We start from the raw sequence: 10000 nt of genomic DNA, 5'->3' as shown, positions 1-10000 counted from the left end.
ATAGCAGAGAAAATGTGTCCGTAGATTATTTTGATAACTATGTTTTTCAAAGTGTGACAGAAGAACGTATAAAAAGGTTTCACTTATTTGACTAATTGGTCACCCACACCAACGACATCTGCGCCTTGACATTTAGGGAAATAATTACAGGTTCAGGTGCGAAAGAGAAAAAGGCTGGGCAGTGTGGTGGGGAACGATGAAAAAAGGCAGAAGAACAATGTGTCCATTGAAACACCTGCAGGAAAAATATAGTATGACCACATTTCAGGAATGATTTGAAATAATATTTTCCTTCTGTTTTTTCATCGGAGACGAGAGCGTTCTTTCCACAGCTGTTTGTAAATAAAGGTCGTGTCCGATTAACTGTCGAATTATAGAGAAATCACGAAGGAATTTTATTGTCGTCACACTTTATTAATAGAAGTTGAATTATTGATTCTGGAGATGACCTAAGTGATTAGGTAAAGATTATAACGTAATTCATATCAGTCATAGAAAACAAACAAAAACAAAACATATGCGCTAACCTTATTCTCCTTTTATTGTATTTGACATGACTGCAATGAGTAAAAGTAAGCAATTCATATATCAATACAGTGATGATCAACAATAATGATTAGGGTAATGACGATAATGATGATGATGGAGACGATGCCTCTTTTGAGATATTAACTCTTCCAATAGCAAAATGGAGAGGGAAATATAGGTAGACATACATACATACATACATACATACATACATACATACATACATACATACATACATACATACATACATACATACATACATACATACATACATATATACATATATACATATATACATACATATATACATACATACATACATACATACATACATACATACATACATACATACATACATACATACATACACACACACACACACACACACACACACACACACACACACACACACACACACACACACACACACACACACACACACACACACACACACACACACACACACACACACACACACACACACACACACACACACACACACACACACACACACACACGCACACACACACAAAGACAAAAAGAAAAGTGCCTATAGTTTTTCAATCCTTATTTTACTTTTCAATCGGGGTAGGTTATGAGGCATATGAAATCCTCGAGAAGGAAATACTTCCCGCAACATAGAAGGACCTTGCTCTCTTAACATACATTTTCTTGACCACCGATGGGCAATTTTATTTAGCAGAGGCAACCTACCGTCTACCCTCACCTGACCCCCTCCTTTTAAGGGTTAACCTTATAAACATGGTGACACACTTTGCAGAATGTAGTCTGGTTGCCGCCAGGCGATTTTATTCATCTGAGAAGTAGACTCGGGAGAATATGAAATTTCGATCTGCGAGGACTCCCTTCCTGGGATTGGCTGGCTGTCCTCTGGAAATTCTAGTCATCCTTTGTCATTTCTTTTATAAGTTTAGTGGCACAACCAACTAGAGGCTTTTGATTGTGCGCAAGAAAATTCTCATAAGACAAGTACTTACACGACATGTGGTCACAAGACATATGATCTCAAGGCAATTATTTAACTGAGGGCACTTATTTTACACTGACAAATACGTATTACATACATAATAAATGTGCATTTAATAGTTAAATATATACATTATACGTTCATTTTACAAGCAATTAAATATGTACTTTTAGCCAAGGTGAATATAGTGTCCCACTGCTTCCAGGAACTCCAGTAAAGAACGGCATTCTCCCTCTTCTTGATGTACATATAGCCATTAAGATAGAGTTTGTCTCCATCTCGGTTAGCCTTGATAACCTCTATGCTGAGTGAATTCTGAGTGACTCATAACATGGCAGGTTTATATACTAACATAAGAGGAACTCACTTCGAGAAAGAATTACTCAAAATACTCCCCATCTCAGACTTAAGAATTGCTCAAATAACGTAAGAGAACATAAGACAAAGAATAAAATTATGTAAAGAGATGTTAGTAAAGAGGTGTTATAGCCGTGAAGTGAGGTGTTGTATGTGAAAACCACTAGTGAGGTGTGACAGGATTAACAGCTTTCATCTTTGAGCCCTTTTGTCTAATCTGTGGGAGAGAATCACAAAATTCTTTGAAATATTAATATCATGTCTCTCAATAAATACTTCACTAATTACGTATGAAAATTAGTCAAACTAAATATTGTTAACATTTGTGAACATTTGTGAGCATTTGTCTCTATTTCAATTAAAGGTTTGAGCATATGTCTTCTGAGCATTTGTCATGGAATCACTTTTGATCCCTGTATACCCAGACCGGCCGTAGATCTCACCTCACTTTCTCACCTATCTCCCGGTAGGCCATATGGCCTGTCGGCGACCAGCCTCCTCCATTCTCCCCTCAAGTCAAAGAATATCTCTTGGCCATGAACGTTGTTAAGCGATGTTCCCTGCTTTCTGAAGGCTTTGTCGATGTTTTGGTCCCTGGCTGGTTATGAGATTCTAGTGCAGTTTTTTTTCTTTCTTTCATTCATTCTTTCTTTCTTTCTTTCTTTCTTTCTTTCTTTCTTTCTTTCTTTCTTTCTTTCTTTCTTTCTTTCTTTCTTTCTATCATTCTTTCATTCTTTCTTTCTTTTTATTTTTCTTCTTTCTTTCTTCCTTTCTTTCTTTCTTTCTTTCTTTCTCTCTTTCTTTCTTTCTTTCTTTCTTTCTTTCTTTCTTTCTTTCTTTCATTCTTTCTTTCTTTTTTCTTTCTCTTTGTTCTTTCTTTTTTCTTTCTTTCTTTCTTTCTTTTTTCTTTCTTTCTTTCTTTCTTTCTTTCTTTCTTTCTTTCATCCTTTCTTTCTTTTTGTTCTTTCTTTTTTCTTTCTTTCTCTCTTTCTTTTTTCTTTCTTTCTTTCTTTCTTTCTTTCATTCATTCTTTCTTTCTTCTTTCTTTCTTTCTTTCTTTCTTTCTTTCTTTTTGCGAGAGGGGCTTGTTAAACCTATCCTCCTACACTTCCTCCTTTATCCGGGCTTGTGAAAGGCATGCAAACTATCGAACCAGCTCCACAAGGCTGTGACTTCTCTAAATGTGTAATTAATTATAATTTGTTATCTATACTCTATAGATAGAGACAATATATAATGAAAAATATCTCAATTTCTAGCACCTATTCAGAAAATGAAATACGTTTTTATTCATATAGTGAAGGACATTTGACTACCACTAAAACATCCTAAATAGTTGTGCTTCAAGATCGACAAAATAAGTCTTTCCAACTTCTAAATTTCATCTACAAAACTTTCGACGCGGCAGCTTAACCTAGAAGGATCTGTTATAAAAAAGTCTCCATTACCAAAACCTTCATTGTTGAGTTTACTTAGGCGGAAGTCTTCGGGCCACATCTCACCTCAAAACTCAGGTCCAAGAACAAAGGTTTCGGGGTCAAAGGCGATACACGGAAGACGTCTCTAACATACCATTTCTTCATAGTTTGCCCAAATCCGTTGAAAATGTTAAGTCTTCTTGAGCGCATCGCATTATGCACTCGCGTGGGAAGACGGCAAATTGCTGTGACGGAAAGAAAAACTGGGAAGCAGGAGAGAGCCTACATTTTTCATGCTCAAGAGTGGATGTAGGTGCATGCGTGCGTGTAAATATGCATATCATGTACATATTTACGTAAATGAATATTTGTAGATATACATACGTACGCATATGTATATGTACATCTACATCTACACGTACATGTACATCTGTATATATATATATATATATATATATATGTATATACATATATATATATGTATATACATATATATATATATATATGTATATGTATATATCTGTATAAATTTGTATATGTATACATAAATGTGTATGTATATGTATATGTATATGTATATGTGTATGTATATGTATATGTATAAGTATATGTAAATTTATGTATATGTATATGTATATGTATATGTATATGCATATACCGGTATATTTCTATCCATCTATCTATCTATCTATCTATCTATCTATCTATCTATCTATATATATATATATATATATATATATATATATATATATATATATATATATACTATAATAAAGTAGTAGCCTCTGTCTGTCTGTTTGTTCACAAACTCCTCCTAGGGTTTTGGAGATAGACCCCCATAACCTTATATATTCTGATACCCTATCACTCCAGGTACTTGGATAACTATATTTGATTAAAAAATACATTTTTGTTAGGGTTAAGGGATAAAGTTAGGTGTTGTATGGTTAGGTTAAGGATTCTTCACGAACCCCTCCTAGGTTTTTGCAGATAGACAACTATAACCATATATATTCTGAAATTTTATAACCCAAGGTACTTGGATAACTATCATTTGTCTATCTGTCTGTTTGTTTGTTCACGAACTCCTCCTAGGGTTTTGAAGATAGACCCCCATATCCATATATATTCTGATACTCTATCACTATTTGGATAACTTTATTTCATTAAATATATATTTTGGTTAAGGTTAAGGGTTAAAGTTAGGTGGTGTATGGCTAGGTTAGGGATTATTCACGAACTCCTAGATTTTTGCAGATAGTCCACTATAACCATATACATTCTGAAACCTTAAAACCAAGGTACTTGGATAACTATTTTTCATTTGTCTGTTTGTTTGTTTGTTTGTTCACGAACTCATAGGGTTTTGGAGATAGATCCCCTTAACCATATATAATCTGATACCCTATCACTCCAGGTACTTGGATAACTATATCTTATTTAAAAAATATTTTGGTTAGGGTTATGGGCTAAAGTTAGGTGGGGTATGGTTAGGTTAGGAATTATTCACAAACTCCTCCTAGGTTTTTGCAGATAGACCACTATAACCATATATATTCTGAAACCTTATAACCCAAGGCATCTACTATAACAGAGTAGTAGGCTTTGTCTGTCTGTGTTTGTTCACGAACTCCCCCCAAACCATGTATATTTACCATAACCCAGGCTACTTGGATAAGTAAATTTTATTTCCAAAGGGAGTCTCCCTCATCAAATTGATTTTTTCTTACTTTCTTGACATTTTATTTTTGTTACCTTTTCCATTGAGTTATATTGATACGTGTAACTTTTCTCCACAAATTCTATCAAAATTAAAATGATTATAATTTTCCCGCAGCAACGCGAGGGTAATTTGGCTAATATATATATATATATATATATATATATATATATATACCTATATATATGTATATATGAAACTTGTTAACCCACTGCCGGAGAAAAGAAATCAGAAATACTAATTATCTGTATATTTCGACCACTGACTGTGGTCCTCTTCAGCAGAATGATACAAAGGAATAGAGTTAACAAGTATAAATATGGACAGGGAGAGAACAATTAGGAGACGCGGGCAAGGGGACTCAAGTTACTTGGGGTTGGTATGTGGGAATCTGTCCTGCCGCTTTCATATTCAATTTGTTTGCTGCCATCCATGTGATCCAGTCTAGTGACCATTGACCTTTCGATAAATTAGAATTGGATAGGTGTTTAATGAGAGAAGATTCAATAATTTTTCTTCGAAAACTACACTGGGATTTATGAATAATTTCAGCCTTTTCCCAATCCATGCGGTGGTCCTCCTTACTGGTGTGGAGAAACACAGCTGAATTTTCTTGTCCGTACTTAACGGAATTTTTATGCTCCTTTATTCTCGTGGTTAAGTCTCTTCCTGTTTGGCCCCAGTACACTTCATCACAGTCTTTGCAGGGAAGTTTGTACACACCCGGGCTGTTTTCTACGTTGGTGCGTCGGTGTACATTCACTACTTTCCTGAATAAACTGTTGGGGTAATTAAAAATTAGTTTGACATCATCATTGGGCAAAAGTTTGGAAGCTGCATTAATGGAATCACTATATGGTAATAACAAGTTATTCTTGCTCCATTTAAATTTATCATCAGGGTTGGATGTTTTATAAAAATTGTGTTTTGCCTTCTTCAGGGCTTTGGACAAAAACCACCCTGGGTATCCTAGCTTTGAATGTTGTGATTGATAATTAGTATTTCTGATTTCTTTTCTCCGACAGTGGGTTAACAAGTTTCATTTTACCAATGTGCTATGTATATACATAGGTATATGTATATATATACATATATGTATGTTTCTTAAGACAGATTGAACATTTTTAGAAGCTCCGCCATGGGATACGAACCCTGGCCCGTGCGTCGAAAATCACGAGGTCAAGACGTTAGCGACCATGCTACATGTGATGGTTCAAAAGGACTGTACTAGTCCCCGACCACGCTTCACGTAACATTGGAAGATCTAATCTCAATTTCATCTAATCCCGTATTAGGCGCGCCTTCCGACAAGTTGTATGTTTCTTAAGACAGATTGAACATTTTTAGAAGCTCCGCCATGGGATACGAACCCTGGCCCGTGCGTCGAAAATCACGAGGTCAAGACGTTAGCGATCATGCTACATGTGATGGTTCAAAAGGACTGTACTAGTCCCCGACCACGCTTCACGTAACATTGGAAGATCTAATCTCAATTTCATCTAATCCCGTATTAGGCGCGCCTTCCGACAAGTTGTATGTTTCTTAAGACAGATTGAACATTTTTAGAAGCTCCGCCATGGGATACGAACCCTGGCCCGTGCGTCGAAAATCACGAGGTCAAGACGTTAGCGACCATGCTACATGTGATGGTTCAAAAGGACTGTACTAGTACTGTACTAGTACTGTACGTAGTACAGTCCTTTTGAACCATCACATGTAGCATGGTCGCTAACGTCTTGACCTCGTGATTTTCGACGCACGGGCCAGGGTTCGTATCCCATGGCGGAGCTTCTAAATATATATATATATATATATATATATATATATACATATATATATATATACATATATATATACATATATATATACATACATATATACATATATGTATGCATATATATATATAGATATATGTAATATATATATATATATATATATATATATACATATATATATACATATACATGAATATTTTTTAGAAGCTCTGCCAAGGGACTCGAACCCTGACCTGTGTGTGCATAATCACGAAGCCAAGACGCTCGCGACTGACTACGTCTTCTGCAGCTTCGTGAAGTGTGGTCGGGGATTTGTACACTCCTTTTGAATCATCGCACGTAGCTCAGTCGCTAGTGTCTTGGCTTCGTGATTATGCACGCACAGGTCAGGGTTCGAATCCCTTGGCAGAGCCTCTGAAAATGTTCAATCTGTCTCGCCTAATATGGGGAATTGATGAAAATAAGACTGCGTCTTCTGCAGCAACGTGAAGTGTGGTCGGGGCCTAGTACAGTCCTTTTGAACTATCGTACGTAGCTCAGTCGCTAGCATTTTGGCTTCGTGATTATGCACGCATAGGTCAGGGTTCGAATCCCTTGGCAGAGCTTCTAAAAATGTTCAATTTGTCTTAAACATACACAACTTGTCGAAGCGCTCGCCTAATATGGGATTGGTTGAAAATGAGACTACGTCTTCTGCAGCTACGTGAACTTTGGTCGGGGACTTGTACGGTCCTTTTAAACCATCGCACGTAGCTCAGTCGCTGGGGTCTTGGCTTTGTGATTATGCACGCACAGGTTAGGGTTCGAATTCCTTGGCAGAGCTTCTAAAAATGTTCAATCTGTCTTAAACATACACAACATATATATACATATATAAGGATATATACATTTAAGTGTTGTACAAATGCTTTCCCAATTGTACTATCATACTGGAGATGGGTTGAACGCAAAATTTCGTGTACGTGTATGTAACTCGAGCATACTCCTAATCACGAGATACCGAGAGCGATTCTCCGCAACCACTTGAGTCTGTCTAGAGGATGCAGCTTTAGTTACTGTTAACAGCTTCCTGGTTACAGCAGTTGATTTCCTTCACACTCTCGTTAACCCATCTTTTGTAAAATAACCATTATAATTGTTTGATAGTAACTAAATAAACGCAGAGGGAGAAGTTAATCGAAATGGGCCTAACCCCCCCCCCCCCCAAAAAAAAAAAATATGTGGAGAAGTCTACTAAGTTGATTAAAATCCTTTAGCGCCAGGCAAAGCAATATTTATAAAAAAACCACTAAGGACATCTCAACCAGACCAATTATGTATTGGAACTATTCATATGTAATAAGAGAATTACAAAGGACATGAAAAGAAATTCAAAAAGGACGCTTATAGAAGAGACCTAAAAAAACAGCTTACTACACAGAATGGTGGATGTCTGGAACAAACTAGACGAAACAATTGTGGGTGTAAAATATATACACGAATTTAAGAACAAACTAGACACTGCGAGATACAAAGACGGGACATCACGAGCGTAGCTCACCTTCTCGTAAGATACACCTAGGTACAAAACAACTTGGTAAACACACACACACACACACACACACACACACACACACACACACACACACACACACACACACACACACACACACACACACACACACACATCACACACACACATATCACACATAAACACACATATACACACACGCACACAGGACTCGGTAACGCGGTTGGTAGAGTCCCTGACTGTCACTACGGCGGTCCGGGTTCGAATCCTGCCCAGGGCTGAAATAAATTCAGTATCGCTGCGCTTCGTGTCGTTACTCCAACTCTCGTGGGCGGGTAGTTGGGGGTATGTGTGCGTGTAAGGTCATAAATCGGTCATACGAGCTCTGAGCTCTCTTCCGGGAGGGAAATAGCTGTCGATCACAATTCCAGCATGTGATCCAAAGACCAAGGTGAATGCACACACACACACACACACACACACACACACACACACACACACACACACACACACACACACACACACACACACACACACACACACACACACACACACATACACACACACACGCACGCTCGCTCACACACACACACACACACGTATATACGTACATGAACGATTTTCGCCGTCATCAGGTTACAATATTCATGGGATGGTTGGATTACCTATTCAGGGGACGGTTGGTTACCTATTCTGTGCCTGAGACATTTGGTCACCGAAAACCCTTGGTCCTTAAGAAAGAGAAAAAGAAAGAAAGAAAGAAAAAAAAAAAAAAAAAAAACATCCTGACTGACTTTGACGGGAACTTTTATTCGTTGATTTTTTATTTTATTTTATTTTTTTCTGTTCTTTGTCTGGGATATTTGAATTCTTTAAGCCACCCTCCATGCTGCCGTAAAGATTTTGGTGCTTACGTTTTCGTGGGTTTTACATTATGGATATAAACTTCTAAGGTTTTTAAACGCAAATTTATGTTAGTCTCTGTTCTGAGGAAAATAATGATTCTTGGTTTTGTTGCTCACCTCGTCGAATTTATATTTCGGATAAAAACTTCTACACCTTTGAAACGCAAATTTATATAATTGCCTCTGTTTTATGGAAATATTTTCTAGAATCTAGAAAACATCTCAAAATAGAATTTCCCGTAGTATCGATCTGAAATCTAGGTTGGGAACATTTTATATCAAATGACGCTTAACCCGTAATGGATATAGTAATCACCTTTACCTTGTTTTTTTGGACCATCACTGTGTTATTACTGCAGGTATGGATGAGGAGCAGTTGTAATTCAATTGTCGTGAGAACAACTAGGTAGAAACATTTAAACTCATTCTTAGCCAATATCAAAGTTACATAATTAGTGATATAGGAACACAATTACTTTAAAGGTATATACAAAAAATGATTTAATTTTAATATAGATATGTAAATTTGAGCAGATACATACACATATGAGTATATGATGCATAAATACCCGAAAACAGATAATTTCACATTAACTTACACAAATAAGTGCTAACCAAAAATTAAAGATAAGATGGCCAAATATATAACGATTATATCTTTACTTTGGTGATCTTTTTATACTTAAAATTGAGGGTTTTATTTAGTTCAGAAAAGCTTCTGATATCTCCAGAGTTAATCACTTTCGCTCCGGCTAGGATTTCTACAATTTTACACAAATAGAACTTTCCCTGTTTTATC

The sequence above is a fragment of the Oratosquilla oratoria genome, chromosome 1 (assembly GCF_046742065.1).
Source record: "Oratosquilla oratoria isolate Oo_2021 chromosome 1, ASM4674206v1, whole genome shotgun sequence".
Taxonomy (NCBI): Eukaryota; Metazoa; Arthropoda; class Malacostraca; order Stomatopoda; family Squillidae; genus Oratosquilla; species Oratosquilla oratoria.
The sequence above is the reverse complement of the archived record's forward strand: the minus strand, read 5'-3'. Positions refer to the sequence as shown.